General features: G+C 37.6%; 1 protein-coding gene and 1 pseudogene across 1 annotated transcript in view; one reads left to right on the top strand and one right to left on the bottom strand.

The window, feature by feature from the left end:
* THSD7B (thrombospondin type 1 domain containing 7B) overlaps positions 1 to 25,513 on the bottom strand; it is an 824,502-nt gene that overhangs the window by 702,588 nt on the left and 96,401 nt on the right. The window lies entirely within an intron of this gene.
* On the top strand, positions 13,123 to 14,125 carry LOC150021947 (procathepsin L pseudogene; annotated as a pseudogene).

The following is a 25,513-nucleotide window of genomic DNA, read 5'->3' as shown; positions in this document are numbered from 1 at the left end:
TTAGATCCAAACCACTGTTATATGAGATGTTAAAGGGACTGGTTTAGAAAAAGGAGGATCAAAACTATGAAATCTAAAATGAAAACTGCATCACAAGAAACAACAGAAGCTAGGGAATTGAAACAAGGGCAAACTAGACAGGCAACGAGAGTGAAAAAAGAACTATAGGTACGGGAAACATATTGGGGGGAGGTCAACAGGGAGGGGGAATGGGGAGAGGGAGGGAGATGATATAGGAATTGGGGATCATGGTGGGAGGGAATGGAGTGGACGGAGAGAGGTTGAGAAGAACTATATGCACAACTAATGGACATGGTCTAAGAGGGGGGGACAACTGGAGGGAGGGGGGCCACAAGGTGGAGGGGAGCAGAGGGAAGGGAAATTGGGACGGATGTAATATTATAATCAATAAAACACATTAAAAAAATAAAAAAAAGAAATTACTATGAACAACTATATGCCAAGAAATTTGAAAAACCTGGGAAAAACGGACAAAATTCTAGAAACATATAATCTTCCAAAACTGAATCAAGAAGAAGTAAAAAGCCTGAATAGACTGATAACAGATAGTGAAGTTGAAGTAGTAATCAAAAAACTCTCAGCACACAAAAGTCCTGGACCAGATGACTTCACAGGCGAATTTTACCAAACATTTAGAGAAGAGCTACCACCTGTCCTTCTCAAAATATTCCAAAAAATTCAAGAAGAGGGAAGACTCCCAAACTCTTTCTATGAGGCTGGTATTATCCTAATTCCAAACCCAAGAAAAGACACACACACACACACAAATATATATATATATATATATATATATATATATATATATATATATATATGACAATGACAATATCACTGATGAACATAGATGCTAAAATTGTCAACCAAATATTGGCAAACTGAATCCAGCAATACATTAAAAAAATCATACACCATGATCAAGTGGGATTCATCCCAGGGATGCAAGGATGGCACAATATTCATACATCAGTAAATGTAATACACCACATAAACAAAATGAAAGACAAAAATCACATGATCATATTAATAGATGCCAAAAAAGTATTTGATAAAGTACAGCACCCATTTATAATAAAAAAACACTCAGTAAAGTTGTAATAGGGGATGCATACCTCAACATGATATAGGCCATATATGAGAAACCTACAGCCAACATTATACTCAATGGGCAAAAACTAAAAGCTTTCTCTCAAAGATCAGCAGCAAGACAAGCATTCCCACTTTCAACACTCTTATTAAATATACACTGGATGTCCTAGCCAGAGCAATCAGACAAGAAAAAGAAATAAAAGACATCCAAATTAGGAGGAGGAAATAAAACTATCATTGTTTGCAAATAACATGATAGTGTACATAGAAAACCCTTTTAGGTTCCACCAAAACACAACTTGAGCAAATAAGTGAATTTGCCAAAACAGCAGGACACAAAATCAATATTCAGAAATCAAAGTCATTTTTGTACACCAACAATGTACTATCAGAAACAGAAACTAGAACAATATCCCATTTACTATAGCAACAAGAAAAATAAAGTACCTAGGAATAAACTTAACCAAGATGGTAAAACACCTTTACTCAATAAACTATAGAACACTGAAGAAAGAAATTAAGGAAGACAAAAATAAATGGAAGCATATACTGTGTCCATGAATTGGAAAAATTAACATCATTAAAATGTCCATACTACCCAAAGCAACCAACAGATTCAAGGCAATCCTAATTAAAATACCAATGATATATTTCACAGATATAGAACAAATATTTCAAAAATTTATATGGAACCATAAATGACCCTGAATAGCCTCAGCAATTTTGAGAAAGAAGAACAAAGTAGGAGGAATCACAATACCTGATATCAAACTATATTATAAGGCCACTGTAATCAAAACAGTCTGGTACTGGCATAAGAACAGACACATAGATCAATAGAACACAATAGAGAGCCTAGACATAAACTCAGGTCTCTATGGTCAATTAATATTCAACAAAGAGGGCAAGAGCATAAAATTGAGTAAAAATAACCTCTTCAATAAATGGTGTTGCAAGACATGGACAGGTACACGCAAAAAAAATGAAACTAGACTGCCAATTTATATCATACACCAGAATAAACTCCACTTGGATAAAAGACAAATATAAGTTGTGACACCATAAAAGTCCCATGCAGCAAAAGTTTTGCTGATATATTCCCTAGGGGAAGGGATATAAACAAGAGAATAAACAAATGGAAATATATAAAATTAAAAAGCTTCTGCACAGCAAAAGCAAACATCGGCAAAATGAAAAGGGAACCAACTGTATGGGAAAATATATTTTCCAATGATACCTTGGACAAGGGTTTGATCTCCAAACTATATAAAGAACTCATACAACTTAACACCAGGCAGACAAACAATACAATTAAAAAATGGGCAAAGGACCTGAACAAACATTTCTCCAGAGAGGACATACAGAGGGCCCATAGTCATATGAAAGGATGCTCCACATCACTAGACATCAGAGAGGTGCAAATTAAAACCCCAATGAGATACCACTTCACACCAGTCAGAATGGCCATCATCAACAAATCAACAAACAAGTGTTGATGAGGATGTGGAGAAACAGGAACCTTAGTGCACTGTTGGTGGGAATGCAGACTGGTGCAGCCACTGTGGAAAACAGGATGGAATATTCTCAAAAAACTAAAACTGGAACTGTCTTTTGATCCAGTGATCCCACTGCTGGGATTATACCCCAAGAATCTTAAAATGTCAATTCAAAAGAAACGATGTACCCCAATGTTCATAGCAGTGCCCATCAGTAAATGAGTAGAACAAACACTGTTGTTCATTTACACAATGGAAAACTATGCAGCAGAAAGAAATAAGGAACTCCTACTCTTCCCAACAGCATAGATGGAACTGGAGACTATTATGCTAAGTGAAATAAGCCAGGTGGTGAAAGACAAATATCATATGATCTCACCTATAAAAGGAACCTAATGACTGAAACAAACAAATGAGCAAAATAGAACCAGAGGCATCAAAACAAGGAACAAATTGATAGGAACCAGAGGGGTTAGGGGAGGGGCAGAAGGGGGAAAAGAAGGGGAAGGGACTAATCAAGGAACATGTATAAAGGACCCATGACCATGGATATGGACAACAGTGTGGGTATGGACTGTGGGAGTAGGGGTGGGGATTGGAAGGAATAGGGACAAGCAACGGGGGAAGAACAGGGACAACTGTAATAGAACAACAATTTAAAAAGTTTTTATAGAGATGAACAGTTTATGATTTATTGCAAATATGTTCATAACACATAATAAATATATGTGCATACATATAAAACTTCAAATGAGTTCTCTTCCCACTCTGGGAACACACAAAACTATGGAATTTGGTCAATACTTTATTAGATTCAATTATAAGGCAGGGACAAAAATAAAACCTTTAGAAGGTGAAACTTCAGTTAGTTATACAACGTGACTGTGCCATTTGAAATATATATAAAAGAATCTAGAAAAATAGCTTTTCTTCCTCTCTTCTGTAAAATGAAAAGCCAGATTGTGGATTCATTTTCCTTTATTATAGAAGCCAAATTAATTAGCTAACTTTAAATTCATGAAACTTGGAAACTGCAGAAGTAAAAATGACATGGAGTAGCCACAAGAATAGGTGTACGAATATTTCTATTAAGTCTAATCGAGGCACAAGTATAAATGGCACATGGATAAGGACAACAGGGAGGGGACTGACCGTGGGAGTGGGGGTGGGCAGGGTAGGGCAGGGGAGAGAAATGGGGGAAAAAGTGGGACAACCATAACTGAACAACAGTAACATAAAATAGTACATATTAAAAAGAAAGATATCTCAATTTCTTTCCACAGTAATGCCAGCACATGATTTCGGGTCTCTGAATAATATAACACCTCATGGCTTAACTGATGTGAAAAGCCACAAAGTGCCAGTGGACCAAAGTAAAGGATGTGCAGTCTCAGTGTGGCAAAGCAAACCTATTGCCCTAGGGAAAAAAGATAATAGATGATATTTTCTGTATATACTCTACATTTCTTTTCCTTGGGGGATCCAAACATAAAACAACACACACGCTCTGGCAGGCTTTAAAATCTTTTACCTCCACCAACTGAGTTACTCATAAACATTTGTTGGCTGAAAGAGAAAAATAATTGGTAATATAAATTAGTTGCATACTGAAATCACACTTCCTTTTAAAAAGCCAAGAGGGTGAAATGTGTTGTTCGTGACTTTGTTCCTCCTCACAATAAGAACAAGAAACAACTTCTCAAGAACAAGATGGCACTGAGGATGCACCAGGTAAGGCTGAAGCATCCCCCTGAACCACAGAGACCTAGACTGCACCAGAAGGTAAGAGAAGTGGAACCTACAGTTGCCTGCATTGCCCCTCCCCCAGAACAACACAGCACCACAAGGAGAGGTCTCCTCTGAGCCTCTGGTTCCTCTAGTGGGTAAAGAAAATCCAGGAGGAACAACCAGCACCCCCAGAATTGTGAGTAGCTTTGCAAGAGCCCTTATTCTCATCTCACACGACTGGGATTGCAGGGGAATATGCAAGGTTATGAAATCTGACTGTGATGAAGAAGTGAGGATGGACTTGCAATAACCAGCACACAGATCTTCACCGATCAAGTTCAAACATGTCGTGCCCAAGTAGGAATCCCAACTAGTGGCTTTGCTCATCTGCAGAACCACATTGGCAGCACACTCTGACTCAGAGAGGTGCAGATCTGTCTTACTTGAATCCTCAAAGGAAGAGATTTGCTGACCCTAAAGCCCAGTTTGCCCATACTCAGGCAAGGGAGATGTAACTTTGCCCTACTCTCTGAGGAAAATGTGTTTTGGCTCATCTGCCCAAAAGGGCTAACAACAACTCCTGGAAGTTGTGTGGGCCACAGGCACTTGATAATTGGCAAAGAAAATCCAGTAGCCCTGTTCAGTCAGACAACAGAGATGTACTGACTTTGGAGCTGCTTTTCCACCTACACCTCAGAAGGAAATCTAATTCATAGCACTGCTCATTGTTGAATACAGCCTTCATTCTTTCCAACCAGGGAACCAAACCAGAGCATTCAGGATGCTGCACAGCCCATTGGATAGCCCTACCTATAGTGGTACTTGAACTAAAGCACAGCCATTGCTTCCCTTGTCTGCAGAGCAACACTGTTGGCCTCACCTGAGCAGAGAATTCAGTGCACACCTTGGCTTAATTTTGATCACCAAACATTGAACTGTCCAGTCCCTGGGTCCAATAATGATGTCTACAAAAGCAGGGAAGCCAACTCATAGCCCTATCTACACTTGAATATAATACACAGTCCCAACCATCCAGTAAGCCTGACTAGAGAATCCAGGCAGTCTCAGAGCCCAACCAACAGCCTGACTTGAGAAGGAAACCAAGCCAGAAGCCCTATCCAGCTGTTCTCAGCCAGGGGCACATCCACCCCCCTCCCAATCTTCAAAGCTTGAACAGTTGCTTTGCCTCATATAGACCACAATAGGAGGACTACCTGCCCAAGGACATTGTCAAAGCAAACTTGTAAAGTCTGGAAGAGAAGCCCAATTGCTCAGATATGCAGATATCAATGTAAGGAATTAAGGATCATGAAAAATCGGGTAAATATGACACCACTAAAAGAAATTAATAAAGCTCCAATAACTGACCCTAAAGAAATGGTGGTCTATGAACTGTCAGACAGAGAATTCAGAATAATACCCTTAAGAAATTCTAGTGAACTCCATAAAAAGCACAGACAACTAAATGACTTTTTTTTAAAATGTGTGTGGGGAAAAAGAAAAAAGAAAATCAACAAGTAAATAGCAATTATAAGAAATACCTAGAAATAAAAAAATACAAAAATTAAACTAATGAATTAAATAGTTTCAAAGGTAGACTCAATCAAGCAGATCAAAGAATCAATGGCTTAGAGTATAGGACATTGATTCACAGAGGGCAGGCTGACATCTGTTGAGAGTGGGAGGACTAGAGGGGGCAGGGTTTAAGCAAAAAAGAAAAAAAGAGAAAGAAAGAATTCATAGACATGGACAACAGGAAAACAGTGTGGTGATTGCCAGGGAGAAGGGGATAGAGGGAAGTGGAAGAGGGTATCGAATAAATGGTTATGAAAGGAGACTTCACTTGGGGTTGTGAACACACAGTACACTGTACAGATGATGTGCTGTAGAATTGTGCACCTGAAACCTGTATAATTTTGTTAACCAGTGTCACCCCAATAAACTTAAAAGAATGGAAGGAAAAAAGAAAATTACCCAGTCAGAGGAGCAAAAGGCAAAAAAGACTGAAGGAAGCCTAAAGGAAATATGGGGCATAATGAAAAGAAACAATATTTGCATTATGGGAATTCCAGAAGAAGAAGAGAATAAGAAAGTGACAGAATATATACTTAAAGCAATAGTAGCTGAAAACTCCCCAAACATGAGGACAGAAATGGACATACATACCCATGAGGCCCAAAGGACTCCAAATAGTTTGAACTTAAACAGGACTCACTGAGACACATTATAACTAAATTTTCAGAAGTCAAAGACAAGGGAGAGATTGACAGAAATACACAGTAGAGGATTTTAACACACCATTGACATTAATGGATAGATCTTCCAGACAGAAAATCAACAAGGAGATGATGGCCTTAAATGACACACCAGAACAAATGGCTTTAAGTGATCTCTTCAGAGCATTTCACACCAAAGCAACAGAATATACATTCTTTTTAAGAGCAGCAAGAGAAAAGAGAGAAGTTATATATCAGGGAACTTCCATAAGACTATCAGCAAATTTCTCAACCAAAATATTTTGGCCAGGAAAAAACAAGCTGATATATTTAAAATGTTAAACAAAAATAACCCTCAGCCAAGAACTCTACACCCAGCAAAATTGTCCTTCGGAACTAAAGGGGAATATAGACTTCCTCCAAAAACAAAAGCTGAAGAAGTTCTTTACCTGCCATACAAAAAAATGTGAAGGGAATTCTTTGAGTTAAAGGACAAGAATGTTAATTAACATCATTAAAACATAAAAAGACACTTAAGTCTCACTGGTAATGATATATACAGCCATTGTTAGATTCTGTAATATAGTAATAATGGTGTATAATTCACTTTAAATGTTTCAAAGTTCTTTTTTTAGTAAAAAAATAATAATAACTACAATAATTTTTATTAGTTACACAATATAAAAAAACATACAGATTGTGATAGCTATAACCTAAAATGTGAGAGGGAATGTAAAAGTATCGTCGTCAGCAGCCGTCCGTCTCGAGAGACGATGGTGTAGCTTCTTAAGAGTCTATCTGCACCGCCGAGAATGGCTGTGCAGTCCAATTTGGGAGTGACACGGTATCTGTCTCCTCCCGTGTTGAATCGACATCTTGCGATGACGCTGGAGTATCCTCTCCAGTGAAGCTGAAGCTACAGAGCCTGGGCAGGGTGATATGGAGGGTCTGCTGTTGCCCATGCAGCAGAACCCCCCTCTCTTCGCAGCTGAAGGATCCAAGGGAAAGATGGAGTCAATACAGCTTGGCTTCAGGTGCGCCGCAGGAGTTGTCGGTGTTGACTACAACATCAAACCGCCTTAGGGACTCCGGCTCCGGATTTTCTGTCGGGGTTTACTCCCTTAGCCTTTCCCCTGAAGAGGTATGCCGCAAGGCAGCGGAGGTTTTTTGGAATCAGAGTTTTCCTTCTCTGATGTGCCCTGACTGGAAGATTGAACCAGCGACACTTAGCTCGCAGGCCGACGCTCAATCCACTGAGCCAAACCAGCCAGGGTAATGTAAAAGTATAAAGTTTACTAATTCTATGGAAGTTAAATTGTTACCAGTTTAAAATAGGGTGTTATAATTTTAAGATATGTTATGTAAGCCTCATTCATGGTAACCACCAGGGAAAATCATTGGTAATTACACAAAATATATGATAAAGAAGTCAAAACATACTGTTACCAAAAGACATCAAAACACACACAAAGACAGCAGGCTGAGAAACAAGGGACAACGGAACTACAAAACAGACAGAACATAATTAACAAAATGGCATCAAGTTCTTACCTAGCAATAATTACTTTCAACAAAGCAGATTAAATTATCTAAACTAAAGACATACAATGGATGAATAGATTTTAAAAAATCTAATAATATGCTGCCTACAAAACACTCTCATTAGCCTAATGAGACAGAGTGAAGAGATTGAAAAAGACATTCAAGAAAATGGTTAAAAAAAAAAAGGAAGAGGGGCTAGTTATATCAGGCAAAATAAACTTTACACTAAAAAACAGTAAAAAGAAACAAAGAAGGTCATTATATAATGATAAAGGGACAAATATATCAAGAAAATATAATAATTGCAAATATTTATGTACCAAACATTGAAGCACCCAAACAATTAAAGCAAAAACAACAGAGCTAAAATAAAAAATAAAACATAGCACAATAATAATTGGGTACTTAAATACCCTGCTCACAATGGGTAGATCTTCCAGATAGGATCAATAAGAAAACAGGGGATTTGAACAATACTTTGGACCAAATAAATATAACAGGCATAAAAAGAACCTTCTATTCAACAGCAGCAGAATACACATTCTTATCAAGTGAACATGGAACATTTTTTAGAATAAGCCATATATTAGGCCTCAAAACAAGTCTTAGCAAACTGAAGACTACTAAAATCAAATCAAGTATCCTCTTTGACCATAATGGTATAAAACTAGAAATCAAAGAAAACTGAAACAACAACAAACTCACAACTATCAACAATAAAACCTAAAAATAAAAACAAGAACAAACTAAGTAATAGGAACACCAGAATAGGAATCGGAACCAGAATAGGAACAGAATCATAAGTATGGGGATCATATAGAGAATTATCAGATGGGAGGTGGGAGGGGGAGAAATGGGGAAATGGTGCAGGAATTAAGCATAATTGGTTGGTACAAAATAGACAGGAGGATGTTAAGAATAATCCAGGAAAGGGTGAAGCCAAAGAATTTATATGAACGACCCATAGACATGAACTAAGGGGGGTGGGATTGCTAGAGGGAATCAGAGTACTGGGCAGAGGGGAGCAAAGGGAAAAGAAAGTAGGACAACTGTAACCGCATAATCAAAAAAATATACTTTAAAACATTGGAAAATTCACAAACACATGGAAATTAAACAGCATTTTCCTGAATGACCAGTGGATACAAGAAAAAATGAAAACACAATCTAACAGTACTTCTGGGATGCAATGAAAGCATTTTTAAATGGGATATTCACAGCAATAACCACCTAAGTGTTGCTGGTTCGATCTTCCAGTCAGGGCACATCAGAGAAGGAAAACTCTGACTCCAAAAAACCTCCGCTGCCTTGCGGCATACCTCTTCAGGGGAAAGGCTAAGGGAGTAAACCCCGACAGAAAATCCGGAGCCGGAGTCCCTAAGGCGGCTTGACGTTGTAGTCAACACCGGCAACTCCTGCGGCGCACCTGAAGCCAAGCTGTATTGACTCCGTCTTTCCCTTGGACCCTTCAGCTGCGAAGAGAGGGTGGGTCTGCTGCATGGGCAACAGCAGACCCTCCATATCACCCTGCCCAGGCTCTGTAGCTTCAGTTTCACTGGAGAGGACACTCCAGCGTGATCGCAAGATGTCGATTTAACATGGGAGGAGACAGATACCGTGTCACTCCCGAGTCGGACTGCACAGCCATTCTCGGCGGTGCAGATAGACTCTTAAGAAGCTACACCATCGTCTCTCGAGACGGACGGCTGCCGACGACGACGACGAACCACCTATACTAAGAAGCAAGAAAGATCCTGAATAAACAACCTAACTTGACACTGTAAGGAATTAGAAAAGAACAAAGTTAGAAGAAAAGAAATGATAAAGATTAGAGCAGACATTAAAATTAGAGATATAAAAACAATTAAAACGTAATCAAACTAGAAGTTGGTTCTTTGAAAAATAAATTTGACAAACCTTTAGTTAGACTACCCAAGAAAAACAGAAAAAAAATTTTTAACAAAATTATAAATATAAAAGGAGGTAATACAATGGACACAACAGAAATTCAAAGGCTCATAAGTGACCACTATGAACAACTATATGCCAACAAACTGGAAAACTTAGAAAAAATAGAAAAATATTTAGAAACAAATCACTTGTCAGGACTGAATCAGGAAGAAAAAAAATCTAAATATATCAATTATAGTAAATATATTGAATGAGTAATCTAAACTCTCCCAACAAAGAAGCTCAGATGAGAAGACTTCATTAATTAATTTTATTAAACATTTTTAAAAAGAATTAACACCAATCCTCAAACTCCTCAAAAAAACTGAAGAGGAGGGAACACCCTCAAATTCATCAAATGAGGCCAGCATTATCCTGACACCAAAAACCAGGAGAGACTGCTACTAGAAAAGAAAATTATAGGCTATTGACCTTGATGAATACTGACGTAAAAATTCTCAATAAAACACTAGCAAACCATATTCATCAACACAGTATAAAGATCATCGTCCATGATGAAGTGGGACTTATCCCTGGATGCAAGGATGGTTCAACATAACACAGGAGATTAATATAATGAAAAAAAAGAATCTTATGATAATCTCAATTTATAGAGAAAAATCATTTGACAAAATTCAACATTCATGATAAAAACTCCTAACAAATTACATATAGAAAAAATATATCCAACATAAAGGTTGACCTCTTTTCCCATTTCTAGTCAACATAGTACTAGAAGTCCTAGCTAGAGCATTCAGGCAAGAAAAATAAATCAAAAGTATCAGAACTGGAAAGAAATAAATAAAATCATCTATACTTGCAGGTGGTATAATTTTATACAGGAAAATCTTAAAGACTCAACAAAAAATTTTAAGCAGCAAATTTGTTAAAATAGCAGAATATAAAGTTAACATACAAAATCAGCAGTATTTCTATACACTAGCAACAAATTTTCTGCAAAATAAAGAAATTGATCCCATTTATATTGCATCTTTAAAAAAAACTTAAATTTAAATAAGGAGGTGAGTGACCACTACTCTAAAAACTACAAGATGTTGAACCTATAATTCAATGCAATCCTTATCAAGAATCCAATGGTATTTTTTTCAGAAATATAAAAAAACACATTCCTAAAGCTTATATGGAACCAATACAAGACCCTGAAGTAGCCCCCATGCAAAAAAAAAAAAAAAAAAAAAAAATCCTTAGAAAGAAGAAAAAGGAGGCATCACACTTTCATTTCAAGCTATAATCATCAAAAGAGTATGATACTGCCATAAAAAGAGACAAATAGTGGAATGAAGCAGAATTGAGAGCCCAGGAAAAAACCCAAGTATATACAGTTAACTAATATTTCACAAGGGAACCAAGAATATTTAACTGAGAAAAGACTGCTTTATCGATAAACATTCTTCGATAATTGGATATTAACATATAAAACTGAAACTGGAGTCATATCTTAAACCACTCATAAAAATTTACTCAAAATGGATTAAACACTTAAATGTAAGACCTGAAACCATGAAAATCTTAGAATAAAACACAAGACTAAAGTTCCTTGTCATTGGTCTTAGTAATGTTTTTTTTATTGTTGACACTCTTTCAGATTTCCCCCTTTTCATCTCCCCCCACCCAGGCCCTATCCCAGCCTTCACCACTTTGTTGTCTCTGTCCATGGCTATGCATATATGCATATAGGTTCTTTGGCTAATCTCTCCCACCTCAACCCCTCCCCTCTGAGATCTGTCAGTCTATTCCATGTACCCTTGCCTCTGTTCATATTTTGTTTGTCAGTTTACTTTGTTCATTAGATTCCACATAGAAGTGAAATCATATGGTATTTGTCTTTCTCTGACTGGTTTATTTTGCTAAGCATAATAATCTCCATCCATGCTGTCACAAAGGGTAAGAGTTTCTTCTTTTTAACAGCCACATAGTATTCCATTGTATAAATGGACTGTGGTTTTTTATCCACTCATCTACTGATGAGCACTTGGGTTGTTTCCAGATCTTGGCTATTGTAAATAATGCTGCTGTGAACACAGGGGTGCATGTGTTCTTTCTGATTGGTGTTTCGGGATTCTTAGGACATATTCCCGGAAGTGAGATCACTGGGTCTGACATCTAAAGCACAAGCAATAAAATCAAAAATAAACAATTGGAACTACATCAGACAAAATAGCTTCTGAACAGTAAAAACAAACAACAACAACTTACAAGATGGAAAAATATTTGCAAATTGTATATTTCATAAGATGTTAATAATCAAAATACATAAAGAACACATACAACTCAATAGCAAAAAAATAAAAAATTAAAATGGGTGAAGGACCTGAACAGACTTGCGTCCAGAGAAGATATACAGAAGGCCAACATAAAAAGATGCACAACATCACTAGTCATTAGGGAAATGCAAATTAAAATCACAATGTGATATCTCCTCATGGGAATGGCCATCAAATACGCAATTTTTCCCTGTGAAGAGAAGTATCCTGTTTTTTTGTATTTCACTGAGTTGTTTTTTAATCCATAGTAGGGGGGCACATTGACAAACTTTAGTAACATCCACCAACCCCTAAGTAAGCAATTGTTTTATTAAGAAAAATAATGTGATTTATAGAATAAAGAGCTCTGTGGTTCTTTCAGAATAATGAGTATGTGAGAGTGTGTGTTTGTGTGTATAAATGTCACACTTTTAATTTTACACAAACCCATTTTTGAATTCTCATCATAATCACATTTTTTTCTTTTGACTGATGACAAAAATAATTTCCTACAAAGTTATCAATTAATGTTGGCTTTCCAGAAACTTTGTATCTTTTCACAATTGAAACACCAAACAGAACTGTAACTCTGCAAATGACTACACAATTATTTTCAGGAGGCAGCACTGAGGGGTGGGGAGGTGAAGGGCATTTCTTTAGCATCAATGGAAGAGGACAGACAGGTTAGAGTTATGAGAGAATTCATAAAATCTCTATGATATTTTTAATCATAGAAAGTGACCTAGAGCTTTGGAGATCCCTGGACTTGCACGTGCTACCTGCGCTTTCACAGCTGCTCCTGCCACAGGTTTTTGAAGCATGAATCCTTCACACTTCCTGGCAGCCCTTTTCTTGGGAATTGCCTCAGCTGCTCCAAAACCTTATAACAGTTCAGTTGCACAATGGAAGCAGTGGCAGGCGACACAGAAAAAAACTAGATAATGATAATGGTGAAGAACGAAGGAGAGCAGTGTGAGGAAAAAAATATGAAAGTGATTCAACTGCACAATCAGAAATACAGCCAAGGGAAACATAACTTCACCACGGCAATGAATGCCCTTGGTGACATGGCCAATGAAGAATGTAGGTAGGTTTAGAATGGCCCTCAAAACCAGAAGCACAGGAAGTGGGTATTGTTCCAAGAACCTCCCTTTGTTGAGATCACTACATCTGTGGATTGGAGTGAAAAAGGCTGCATAACTCCTGTGAAGGACCAGGGAAGTGTGCTTCTTGTTGGGCTTTTAGTGCAACAGGTGCCCTTGAAGGACAGATGTTCCAGAAAACTTGCAAATTGCTTCACTGAGTGAATAGAACCTAGTGGACTGCTCTCAGTCTCAATTCAATGAGGGCTGCAATGGTGGCTTAAGGGACAGTACCTTCCAGGTTGCTGAGGACAACAAAGCCTGGGCTCAAAGGAATCCTATCCATATCACACAAGTGATGAATCCTGAAAAAAACAAGCCTTATTTCTGCTGCCAATGGCACTGGCTTCATGGACATCCATAAGCAAGAGAGGTCCCTTATGAAGGCAGTAGCAAGTGTGGGGCCAATTTCTGTTGCTATAAATGCGAGTTGTAGATCTCCCCAGTTTTATTTTTTTAAAGGCATCTGTTATGAAGCAGAATGCAGCAGCAAAGACCTGGATTGAAGTGTTTTGTTGGTAGGCTATGGCTTTGAAGTAGCAAGATTGAATGACAATAGGTATGGGATTGTTTAGAAAAGCTGGGGTACAGCTTGGCACAAGGATGGCTACACAAAAATGGCCAAAGACTGGAATAACCACTTTGGAATTGCCAACACAGCCAGCCAATCTACTATGTAAATGATGTGATTAAGAGAGGTGTGATTAAAAACAGAATATCCAAAGGAGAAATTTATCTTATCCCAGACCTACTGCAAGGGATAAAGCGCTTGAATGACTGAAGCTCTAAGCTATAATTTGAATTGTGTGACATTTTATACTGGTAAAAGGTTATTACTTCTTTAATGATTGTGAAAAAGTTTTGTATGATTGACTTGCCTAATAACTTTTAAATTTTGATGTTTTTAAAAAATGTGTAAAGTTTCATCTTTCAAAATAAAATTTAATTTGAAAGAAAACAAAGCTAATGTAGCCTAGAAATTAAAATGCTGCAAAGTCAGATAAACGTTAGATTAGATCTTAGTTCTACCACATGCATTGTTTAACTATGGGCATATTACTGCACTGCTTTGTGACTCTTTTCCCTTGTCTGTAAGATGGAACTGATAATGTTCAATTCACCTCAGAATTAGCTGTAATAACTGATGAGCTGATGAGTGTAAAGGCAGACCTAAGACAGAGTGGGTATATGGTAAGTAGATGCATATAAAGAATATTTCTAGGTTAAGAAGGTCATCTGAAGCTGGTGCTTTAAAGAAATGTGTATGGAAACCAGAGCCCTTTCAGTCCTGCAGAGAAAGGGACCCTTTCATTTAATGACTTTGTATGGTAATGGTTGCTATGCTGAGTCTTATATATCGCTTTACATCTAATAGGAGATTGACTTCAAGAATTTAAACTCTTCTCTTACTATACCCCTATTATCTTCTTAGTCTACTCTTTAAATCATGTTAAAGGCAAAAAAACACAGTAACCTGATCCCTTTCTCCTGTCTAAGAACTTAATCAGGCAATTTCTCATTCCTGGACCGTCTTTCTCACTTTCCTTAGCAAAACCTTCAACCTCCCTCTTTCAAGATTTTACTAAAGAGCATGACTCCAAGACAATCAAATTATGTCTCTGAGTTTTACCTGCTATACATTTATAAAAAGCAATGTATGGTTGCTTCCATTGCATCAACACAGAAAGCCAGTATCTAGTCCAACTTTCCCCATTAGGCAGATCACCGTATAGCTGTTAAATGACTGACACATCAATAAATAAAGAGATCTCCTAGTGAAAAAAGTGAAACATTTTAAAAGTTCAACTGGATTAAATACTGAGTTAGTATATGAAGGTTAATTTATTCAGACACTGTATAAATAAAATTCAATGACTTCAACAATAATTGATAACCCTGCTATTGGTTTTGCTTCCCATCCATAAAAAGAGAGCCACTATCTACCTTTTATCTTCTAACTGAAATCTAAATACGATATAAGATATATAAGAAAAATCTGAGCACAGAATGGAAATTTAATATAATGCAGAGAAATGTAATTTCAAAAGTAATGGGAATTGGGGGTAAGAATTAAGATAAAAAAGAGGGAAAAAAGAAGAAATGAGAGCAATGAGATGGAGTCAAATATATATAACTTAAGGCAAGAAACAGAAAATAAAAAATACTAGAGTGAGATGGACAGATGTGAACAGAGTGAACCATGTTGAGAATTCAATTTATGTCGAATGTTACGGAGAATGATGGAAGACAAAGAGCAAAAGCCAGAAGGCATGGTCCCTGTTTTCCAAGAACTTACACATTAACTGAGGGAGGAAAGTGGTACATCCATGAAGAAAATATTAAAAAAGAGAAAAAAAGACTCACAAGACCAAAGAGGAAATATATGTGCTGAGATACAGCAACTGAAAGGAAAGGGCATGAAATTGGGAGTCTCCTAGGTCCTATTCTGAAGCTGAAAGGTCTCATAGTCTTACATAGCTCAGGTGACCCACTCTGAACCTCAGTTTTATCATCTGCATTGTGAGGAGATTTTACTACATGATCTCAGAAATACGTAGAGTACTCTATGTTTCTAGTTCACAGAGGAGGCATAGCTCAAAATCTTGATGTAAAACTTCTTGGAAAACAATAATTATGAGGAGGTACTTAAAGGTGGGGTGTGAATGATAATGACAAAGTGCTAAAGAGGAAATCCCAGGCAAAGCAGAAGTCATGTACAAATATCCAACGGTAGAAATGAGTCATATGTAAAAGGCAAAACCTGTACCTGCTGGGCTGAAATGTGACCCTGGAGAAAAATAACAGTAGTGACATGGGAAAGAGGGTAGAGACTTGAACTGGCCACTCAGTTGAAGACAGGACAACAGCAAAAATACATAGGAATAACATAATCAAGACAGTATCTGAAGAATAAACAAAATTACCTTTTAATGGGAAAAGGAAAAGTTTTGATAAAGGTGAACAAAAAAAAAACTGAAATGCAATTAAAAGTCAGAAAAGTAAAAAAATAAAAATAAAAACTCGGGTTGATAAATAGGAGAGTAAAGTAAATGAGAGTGAGAAAATGAATGAATAGGTGGTTTAGGAAAAGTAGATTAAGGTTAAAAAGTAGATAAATGGTCAAGATTTGAGCATTAATTCTGAATTGAAGCCTTCAGCACTGCATCAAGAAGGGCATTTCAGGATCATTAAAACAGGCAGGAGAGTCTGGATTCTGCCATTGCTTTAAATGTCAAACTCAAAGCATTTCTATGCAGAATGAGTGTAGAAGAAGTGAAACTGTAGGATAATTCTAGTGAAATATTTATTCCTACTGAGGTCAAAACCAATTAATTGGTCTAAAATTGGACTTCCAGCAATACTAAATGCAATGCAATCCTAACAATAATTATCTTAGCTAAAATTTAGGGATCCTGGCTGTGTTTTAAAGGCACTGTCCCACTTAGTGAATCCTATGAAAGGGCTGAAAAAGATGTAGGTGTCTAGAAAGCATGATTCTATCCAGTTTATCCTTTCCTCATTTACATATGAAAGTCAACCCTCCTAATAAGGAAGAGTATTAAAGAGTCAGGCTCTGAAGGCAAAAGAATAGTCTTCCTGAGTTGACACCACACCAGGGAAGTAACTGTAGAAGTATCATTATCACCTCATGCAGGAGAATCCAAGTACATCTGTAACATTAAAAAGAAATCAGGGGACTTCCAGCCAAGATGGAGGTGTAGATAGACATGTTGCATCTCCCTCCACAACTAAGAAGGAATACAACTACCTCAAAACTGGAGACAAGCAGAAGCTCTAGAAAATTGAGCAGCATGAAAGTCCAACAAAGATATAAAGAAAAAATACTCATCCAGACAGGTAGGAGGGGCGGAGCCAGAGCGGAGAGAACATGGTGTGGCAGCAGTGGCGGTGGCAGCAGTGGCAGCAGCTGTGTCAGGCCCATGGAAAGTGCAGTCACACATTGAAAAAAGTAACAAAGGACACCTGGGGAGTGCTTCTAGCACCACACTACACTGCGCAGCTCACAGTTCCAGTGCTGAGGAAAATAAAGCTACATTGCTTCTGACTGTGAAAACCAGCAGGGGTGGAGCAGAGGAAGAAAATTTCAATCTCTCAGCAGAGTCCGCTTTTTTGGAGGGCCCCCAGGTCCTAGAACATCCACAGACCCACCCACTCAGGGAACAATGGCCAAGGCAAAAGCTAGAGAGGTACCAGCCCCACACAGGAAGTGGGAGAAGTGCCTGGAAAAGGGGTGAGCATTGAGCAAACAGCATTGTTCCCTCTCAGACCCCTCCCCCACAATGAGCGCTATCATATGGTAAAATGGGTCACCCCAAACTAACAAATACCTAAGACTCCTCCCCTTACAAGTTAACAGGTATGACAGCTCTACCTAAGACACAGAGGCAAACACAGAAGTCTGTCAAGTTGAGGAGACAGAGAAGTATGGCCCAAAAGAAGGAATGGATCAAGGTTCCAGTGACAGAACTAAGTGACGAGGAGATAGCCAACCTACCAGACACAGAGATCAAAACACTGGTAATAAAGATGCTCACAGACTTGACAGATATGATTGAGTATCGCAAATGCATAAGGGAAGAAGTGAATGCTATGTTAAGGGAAGTAAACCGGGGTTCAAATCAATTATTTGTAACATAAGGAAGAAATAAACAGTCAATCAATACAGCATGAGGAAAAAAGAATTGAAAAAAAAAAAAATGAGGAGAGGCTGAGGAACCTCTGGGACAACTTTAAATGTGCCAACATCCGAATCATAGGGGTGTCAGAAGGAGAAAAGGAAGTGCAAGAAATTGAAACTTTATGTGAAAAAACAATAAAGGAAAACTTCCCTGATTTGGTGAAGGAAATAGACATACAAGTCTAGGAAGCACAGAGAGTCCTAAACAAGCTAGACCCAAGGAGGACCACACCAAGGCACATCATAATTAAAATGTCAAAGGTTGAAGATAAAGAGACTCTTAAAAGCAGCAAGAGAAAAGAAGAGGGTTACCTACAAAAGGGTTCCTATAAGACTATCAGCTGATTTCTCAATAGAAACTTTTCAGGCAAGAAGGGACTGGCAAGAAGTATTCAAAGTGATAGATTACTCTATTCAGCAAAGTTATCATTTAGAATGGAAGGGCAGATAAAGTGCTTCCCAGACAAGGTAAAGCTAAAGGAGTTCATCATCGCCAAGCCATTATTTTATAAAATGCTAAAGGGACTTATTTAAGAAATAGAGAATCAAAACTATAAACATTAAAATGACAACAATTCACAACTATCAACAACAGAATCTAAAAAATAAAAACAAAAACAAACTAAGCAAACAACAATAATAGGAACAAAATCATAGGTATGGGGATCATTTGGAGGATTATCTGCTGGGAAAAGGAAGGAGGAGAAACAGAGAAATGGTGCAAAAATTAAGAAGCATAATAGGCTGGTACAAAATAGACAGGGGTAAGTTAAGAATAAAATAAGAAAGGGTGAAGCCAAAGAACTTATATGCATGACCCATGGACATGAACTAAGGGGTGTGGGATTGCTGGAGGAAAGGGGGTACTGGGCAGAGGGGAGCAAAGAGAAAAATTGGGACAACTGTAACAGCATAATCAATAAAATATACTTTAAAATAATAAGATGGTCATTTAAAAAAAGAAATTAGGAAAATGTCAAACTGAGGAGGAGTGCGGTGCATAAAAGTTAAATGAGACAATATAATAGAACACATGCTCTTGAAACCTTCAGGCTATCATTTTTATTCTATAATGTAAACATAATACTACTATTTGGAGGGTGGATGAGGAACAGCTGAGGAGAGTTTAGTCTCAGGAGAGTAAATAAGGAAACATCACTCATATTTGTAACTAACTAGATTGTTTCTGTAACAACTATGGGAGACACCCTTTCAAAATGAACTGGCTTGTTAAGATTTCCTTCTCATAAAAAATAAAAACATCTTCAAAGGTATGCCTGGTAGTTCTCTAACTAATGATCAAAAATGCATTTACTTCAGCATAATTTAACATTTTCATATAGTCTTTTATTTGATTGTAATTAGCACAGAATACAGAACATAATTAGGACTAATCATTCTTTAATGTAGTCGGAATCCCAGAAGAACAATATAAACAGATTTTTATTAGTAGTAGTGATGCAAACTATAAAATATAGACCCAATTAACCTGTAACAATGCTTCCAAAATATAAAATAAAAATAAATGATGGGTGCATTACCAAACAGTTTCATAAGTACACTAAGAACACAATAACAGAGTTAACAATTAAACCCCACAGGATCTGCCTTTCTTTTTAAGTGCTAGAAATAACAGTCACAATTGTGATGTGTGTTAAAATATGCTACCTCTTAATGACAATAAGCATTAAAAGACTTTCAAGACACTGCAGGTTCTATGATGCCAACACAGCTCTCCACTTAAATTCTGAGTGATAGGAAAAACCACAATTTCTAGGTCACATAACAAAATTCTGTTTTAGTCACCTTATGTTTGAAAAGTTAAACTTAGGGGAGAAAAGAGGTGGGCTTAGTAAACATGTCTGCTTTGCAAGTTTCAGAACATAACGGCAACTGTTTTTCTCTTGTTGCTTATATCCTAACTTTATATATTTGCTCCTTCAGCCTCAGGAAATGGTTTTTAACTCCCCTGGTGAGAAACTGGTAGCGAATATTTGCAGTTAGACATTCCTGTTCCGATTTATGAAAAGAGAGCAAATGTAATTTGTCTTAACATAGAACTCTCTAATAAAATGTCTCCCTTGAATTGAAATCCACCCTAAAATATCTAGAATATTTCATGCAATTTGATATGAAACTCCAACTGTTCTCTATTTCCAAAAAGTGCCAAACTGAACACATTAACACAGGATAGGTTCTCTTGACTGAGCCCTGAAGCAAAATGTAAAAGCACAAATTGGCATACAACTTCTACTGCACCAAAATTACTTCCCAGCTGGAATTTAGTAAGACATTAACAGGGAGGTGCAATATTTGCAATATGTAATCTAAACAATATGCTCAGATTTTTTAAATACTCTTAATCTCTCCTCACAATGCTGCAGTCACAACAGCTTGCTGGTGAGACAGATGCCCAAATCATGCTGGGAGGGTAGGGAACAGACTTCTAGATTTGTTGAATTAACTAATTCCTTATCTGCTGCCACCACTTTTCAGTATTTCTAGGATGAGTTCAGCCAAGTTCATACTGATGCACAGAAAGGATAAAGCAAAACTACTACCACGCTTTAATAAATAACAAGATCTCTGATTAAATCAATCCTACTCCACTTTTACCCAGAACCTCCCTAGATTTTTTTTTTTTCAGTCAACAAATTCATTATGGTCTGCTTTTTATTAAATATGGCTTAACAGAGCTAATTAAGGGGATTCACTAGGAATTTCTAAAAGACTTGTTTATTTGGGATAGTTGTATGGTTTTAATTTTAGTTATCTCCTTTGTGCCCAGAAGAGTAGGGCGAGATCACAAGACATGGTTGCTGCCCTCATGCAACTTCTAATGCTTCACTAAACTCACGAAACTGTTGAGAACTCTTGAGGCCAAATACAATTAGTCCCTAACTAAGGATACAAAAAATAGATATTGGAAAGGTAAAAGACAGGAGTGTTTGGCTAAGACTTCAACAAGGAGGATAATCTTGAACAGGATCTTCACCCATGTCCACTATTAGGTTAAAAAAAAAAAAAAAAAAAAAAAAAAAAAAAAAAAAACGGAGAAAGAGTGAGACAGAGGGAGAGAGATGGGGAGGGGGAGGAATTATTATTTCAATGAGTGTAAAATAGCAGCTAATGAGAAAAACAGAATGCCACTATGACTTTTTTTACCCATCAAGTGTGATTTTAAACTTCTCAAAGCTGTTGCTTATTTTTCTGCTTTTTGAAAGAACTTCAAACTCAGAAATTGGGGATCTGAAGCCTGAACTTTGTATTCTCCTAAAAGGAACCACCAGCAGTGTTCCTGAGGGATCTAAATACTAAAAGAGAGCAGATTTGTACATCGATGCTAGGAAGTCATTCCCTATTCTACAGTCAGCAAATACTCTCTCACTCTCAAAATGATATGCGTAATACAATACTCCACATAACTTGATATTGTAAAACTTTACGTTTCAAGTCTAATTCCTCAGCAAATTTGGAATGCTCTTCCAGCCGCTGTCATTAGGAGCACCCTCCCAGAGAGGGGAGAAAAGAAGCATCTGCCCGTGGATATCTGACTGTGAGTCATGCAGTAAAATTTAATATGTTACAATCAAATATATTAGAAAACATGTCCCTATCTCATGAAAACGGGGGGACAGCTTAAATTTGCTAATAAAGGTGTCTTGATCTTTTTTTTATCTTCTTTTGTATTCTTTTCTGAGATGATCAGTGAGGTCATAAGAAGAAACAGAGGAGAGGCTCAGGAAAAACTGTTTATTATACTTAGAGGTCCCAGAGATACAGAGTCACTCACACCGAAAGGTAACCAAATGACAGAGAGCACCAAAGGGGTGGGCTCAACCAAGCAGATGAGAAATAGAGAGAAGGACCCCTGGGTGCTTTTACTGGGAGTCGGGGTGAAGTACCAAAAAAAGTGCAAAGAGGTTTCAGGGGTATATCTGAATGTCATTTGGTTACAGTTAGGCAAGGGTAGAAAGATGACTTTGTGGCAGAGGCCCACTGTATCCCTCCCACTATTGCATCTGGTCACCTGGGCAGGGTGCTCACAGCCTGTTTATGGGGCTGTTTAGGCAGCAGAAAACTATGATGCTTTAAAGGTTACAATACAGATCTTTTTAGCCTCTGTTCATAAGATTATTTTAAGGGTATATTTCAGACTTTCAGGGTCTCTAATGCTTCCTCTTCCCAAAATGACATCTTAAGAGTAGCAGAAAGCTGAAGTGATGCCATGCCAATTAGGGGGAACACTTGAATTTTGTGTGGGTCACTGGTTGGTGTCTTCTGCTGGTCTAATTTATCCTGAATCCCTTGTGAAGTTGTCTGTTAAGGTGTGACTAGCAAATTCCTGGCTTTTTTCCTAGCTCATCCAGGCCCCACTTCTTCCCTTGCTAAGTGCTTCTGCCATGTCCCATGGCTTGGCCTCAGCTTAAGCTCTCTGTGCCCTGCAAACTGTGTTATGTTACCAGGATTTGAGCTCAGCTTCCTCCTGCATCCCCATAAGTTCAGCAGGGAATATCTCAATCAGTTCCAGGACATCAGCAACCTGGTTAGGCAAGGAGCAACTGACGCAGGCCCTCTCTGTGACTAAGCATTTTTATTCTGCTGTGACTGGAGGAAAGAAAGTAGAACATAAGTATTAGATTGCTCTCCTCTATTTTCCTGCTCTCAGAGACTTGAAGACTTTATCATAGCCTCTTCAACCTTGTGGCAGTGCCTGTGTACCTGCTTTGCTTTTTCTGTAGTAGAAAAATCAGTGGATGAAGTTAATAAATCACATTGGTTGAAATGTCCGTTGATAGAGCAACACACTGCTCTAAAATTTTTAGCTAACCTGTAAGAAAAACCCCAGGGGACAAATAAGCCATGGGAGTAATCCAGAGTCAGGATAGCTCTGTCATCATAAAAGACACATGCTCAAAATCAAGCAACACTCATCAACCTGTATTCCAAATAGGAATGCCACACATAAATACACATTAGTGCCTATTTCCCTACTTTCTGGAAAATGTAGGCAACGCTTACTTAAAAAACCTTATGCACAGGGCTGTATGTATTCTGTATGAGTCACAGTACTGATATGTATTATTTCTAAAATCTGAATCAAGTTGTTTAAGCTCTAGATCTTTGTATACATGTATGTATATAGGGGTATATTTTCCATTTTCTAAAATGGTTCCTTGACACCATATAAGATTGCTGTCAAGACTAAAAGAGACCACAAAGGCAAATTTACCTATCTTAGGACTCAGCACCCAGGAGCTATCAATATATGCTGTTTCTATTCTCAAGCTACAGTCCCAAGTCCTTACAAATCTCTCCAAGCTTCCTCTCATAAAATAACCAGTTTAAATCCCTTACCTTATGCCAAACCTATTTAAACATAGAGTTCCCTCTCAATCCACTTACTTAGCGAGAAATCCCCCTTGCGAAAAATACTTTCCAATAAAGGCAAGGAGTTGGTGATGCAGCAATGTCTGAGTTGGCCTTAAATTAAGAACATAATTGAAATGGAAGAAGTATATGGAAAACAGTTATCTTTGCTGTCTTCTCTACGAATCATCTCAAAAACGTATTCATCTCATTGGTTTCAACATATATGTATACATATATGCACATATAAAAATGCATATGCATATATTCATCATGAACACACCAGGTGATTCCTTTCCTCTCTCTCATATACATATAGACACATACAAACACAGGCACACAACTCTCCCACTTTGGGCAATGAAAGTCATCTGACATCCATTCATCTCTCTGTGTTAAATATCTTCAACTGAATTTGACTTATTTGGTTAATATGGTCAGCGAATGTGTTTCACTTGGCCTAAATATATTTGGGCCGCATAGTATTTTAAATGTGTATGAATTACCTACTTATTTAAAACTTCTGACAATGTCACATGAACACCCATGTACACCTACTATGGAAAATTTGGTTGATCCCTAACACTGGGACTGCATCTCCATATGACAACCTGCCCACTGTAGACAGAGCTCAAGTTTCCCATTTAACTAAAACTCTACCACTCACTATTATCTTCCTAACCATGAGGCTGAATATTACTACTTCTTTGTCATATTACACTGGCTTGATCTCCATTCATTTTACCTTCATCACCCTCATAGGCATTTCATTTTGTGTACTCTGAACTATGCTTTTATACTCATTTCCATGTCTTATTCAGATTTTAGATTCCAGTGTGGGAAGGAGCAGATTGGTTTGACTTGCTTTTTATACTGCCTAAAATTATCATATTCAAATGAAGATGTATACTAAATGTGTGACATTAATGATGACAGTGTTACAAGCACTAGATAATTTGTTCTTATATATACCTGAAACATCTAGAGCATCTTCTTAGTTGCAAAGGCCTCTCTGACAACTGTTGATTATTCATGGTCTGCTTCTCCAGTTTATGAATCATTCACGTAACTTGGTTCCTCTTCATTTTACCCAGTACCTGATTGCCTCTGTGTATCTCCTCCAGGGTAAGAGCATGAGTAGAGAAATAAAGAAATCTCTTGAATAGACTATCAATGATGGAAAAGATAGAATTAATGTCTTTAAAAAAAGAGCAAAGATTTTAGGGTTTAACATTGTTCTCCCTATTTGGTAGACCTTCAAATCATCTAAAATTTGACAAATGCCTTTTAGTAGCACTGTCAGTGGCCTATACATGGTCTGAGGATCATTTTGTGTGCTGGTATCAGGTTGACTTCCAATCATCAATACCTGACCTTTGTTTCTAGAAAGAGTGAAAGGTGAGTTGTCCAGAGAGGGACCGACTGCATGGCAGGCCAGAAGTTCCAAGGAGTCCACATCCCCAGGGGCAGGGCAGTCTTCAACAAATGTCTTCAGACTTAGTATACGACTGTCTTACCTCTTCATACCTCAAGTATACGTTTTGCATTGTTTCCCAGAGTCTGCCCTCTGGGTCAAGGTCCCGGCACCCAGTGTGATGCTGGTTTAATAGTTCACCTTTATTGGCTACATTCCATTTCCTGCCTCACTTCCCTACTCCCTATGAATTTTTCCTGCACTTTACAAGCAAACTTCTTTCACTCAGTCCTGATTTCCAGATGTACTGCAGGGAGATCTCACAATTATGTACACATATATGTATGTCAAAAAACAAGCAATTAAATTGGTTTCTATGATTTTCACAGAACCAAAATCATACTTTAAGATGGAAATTCCTTCAGACCAGTTATAGCTTTCAATTAGTAGAAGTTGTGCCAGAGAACAAATTTTATGTACATTACTTTAGTCATTTAAGATAGGTCTTGGTAACTTGAGAAGAAAGATTATTGTAAAACAAAGACAGTTTCATCAAGCCTTTTAGCTTGGTTGATCTAAAAAAAA

The sequence above is a fragment of the Furipterus horrens genome, unplaced genomic scaffold (genome assembly GCF_987537825.1).
Source record: "Furipterus horrens unplaced genomic scaffold, mFurHor1.1.pri manual_scaffold_1, whole genome shotgun sequence".
NCBI classification, from domain to species: Eukaryota; Metazoa; Chordata; class Mammalia; order Chiroptera; family Furipteridae; genus Furipterus; species Furipterus horrens.
The sequence above is the reverse complement of the archived record's forward strand: the minus strand, read 5'-3'. Positions and strand labels throughout refer to the sequence as shown.